Raw genomic sequence first — 1,995 nt, forward strand, 5'->3', positions numbered from 1 at the left:
GGTTTGACTTTCTTTTTCTTTCTTCTTTCTTCCTTTCTTTCTCTCTTTCTTTTCTTCCTTCCTTCCTTCCTTCCTTCCTTCCTTCCTTCCTTCCTTCCTTCCTTTCTGGTTCCACATATAAGTGGTACCCATGGAGTGTTTGTCTTTGATGTATTTCACTTAGCATAATTCCCTCAAGGTCCATCCATGTTGCAAATGGCCAGATTTCCTTCTTAAGGCTGAATAATAAACAATAAATAAGTAAATAAACACACATGCACGCACACACAACTTCTTTATCCAAATGATACTTCCAAGGTGAACTTCGCACATTATTTTCCAGATACTTGTGATGTCCTCTTTATAACTGGACAATGCTTCCCACTTTTCTGCCCTTCTAGCCCTCTTGTCTCCATTACCATTTACCTGAGAATAGCAGTATGTGCTAGCCATAGATACCTAACTAGTTTTCATTTTACATGCAAAACTAACACTAAGAAATGAAGCCAAAGCCAGGTGCTTTAAATTCCTTTTAGATCCACTGCTTGCTCTTAATACCCAGAGCATGTAGATTCTTCTTTCCTTGGCTGCTTCTAGGAGCTTGCTGGATGTGGAAGCAACGTGCCCCACTGCAGTTCCTGATATTGATTACTCCAGAAGAATTTTTTCCTTGGTTCCCCTCCCACCCACCCATGGGACTGTGGGGATCTGGGTTCTGGGTGTTGCCAGGACCTCCACAGTGTTGCCCTTGGTCAGTTGGAAAACTGACCCATGAAGTCTGGAAGTGTGGTGGAGTCATAAAGCTGGCTTCAAATCCCAGCTGTGCCATGTACTCGCTGGGCAAATTACATCTGCCCTAAGATCAGCAGTTAGGATTGGAAAGCATTTGTATAAACAGCCTCGGATAGTGCCTGGAATGTTACTACACATCACAGGCACCATGGCAGGAGTCACAGGAGTGGATGCAGTATTGGAAGCCAGTTCATCACTCATTCATCTTATTTCAAGTAGCCCTGCTCTTTCTCTCCCTAGATAGTTTTCAAGAGATGTGAAATCATCCAATCAGTTAAAAATTGTAATCAAACATCTCCTGAGTGCCAGGCCCTGTTAATAGAGGACTGAACAAAACAAAGGGAATCCACAGTGCTAAGTGCCATGGGTGTGAAGGGTACGGTGAAGGGGCATGACAGCAGCAGGAGAGAAGGAAGAACAGAGGGGCTCAGAGGAAGTGTGTCCAAAGAAGTAACATTTGAGCAGACATCTAAAGAACTGGAGGGAGCCGGCCCTGTTGGGAACTGGCAAAACCGCACTTGTCCAGGCAGTTGGAACTTGTGCAGAGGCTCTGAGGCAAGAACAGTTTCACCTAGTCAAGGGTCGGCAAGGAGGCCAGTGGGCTGGAGGGGAGTGAGCCGAGGAGAGGAGCCCAGAGGGGCACCAGATTCCAGAGACCTCTGTTGCAGGTGTAAGTCAGCATTTTCGTTGTACATGTAGGGAGAAAAAGGCCAGGACTACAAAAGAGACTTGCCCAAGGCCACAAGCAAGTCCAAGCCAACCTAATTCTAAAACCAACTTGGAGTCACTGTGTGTCTCACTCCAGCAAGCACTGCTCACACCATAGTCCCTGGAACTATGCCAGGTGTAGTTTGTGCAGCTACGCAGTCCCCTTACTTCTGGTTGCATGCTATCTCACTCCCCTATTCTTTTACCTTTTTTCTTGTAAAAAAAAAAAAAAACGCGTTTGGGGTGCCTGGGTGGTTCAGTCAGTTAAGCGTCTGACTTTGGCTCAGGTCATGATCTCACGGTTCATGGGTTCGAGCCCCGCATCAGGCTCTGTGCTGACAGCTAGCTCAGAGCCTGGAGCCTGTCTTTAGATTCTGTGTCTCCCTCTCTCTCTGACCCTCCCCTGCCTATACTGTCTCTCTCTCAAAAATAAATAAGAAAAAAAACATTAAAAATTTTTTAAAACATGTTTATTGGGATGGTTCCCCACTTCTCTTGGTTCAGAGTGCTGTCTCT

The sequence above is a fragment of the Suricata suricatta genome, chromosome 12, assembly GCF_006229205.1.
Source record: "Suricata suricatta isolate VVHF042 chromosome 12, meerkat_22Aug2017_6uvM2_HiC, whole genome shotgun sequence".
Classification (NCBI taxonomy): Eukaryota; Metazoa; Chordata; class Mammalia; order Carnivora; family Herpestidae; genus Suricata; species Suricata suricatta.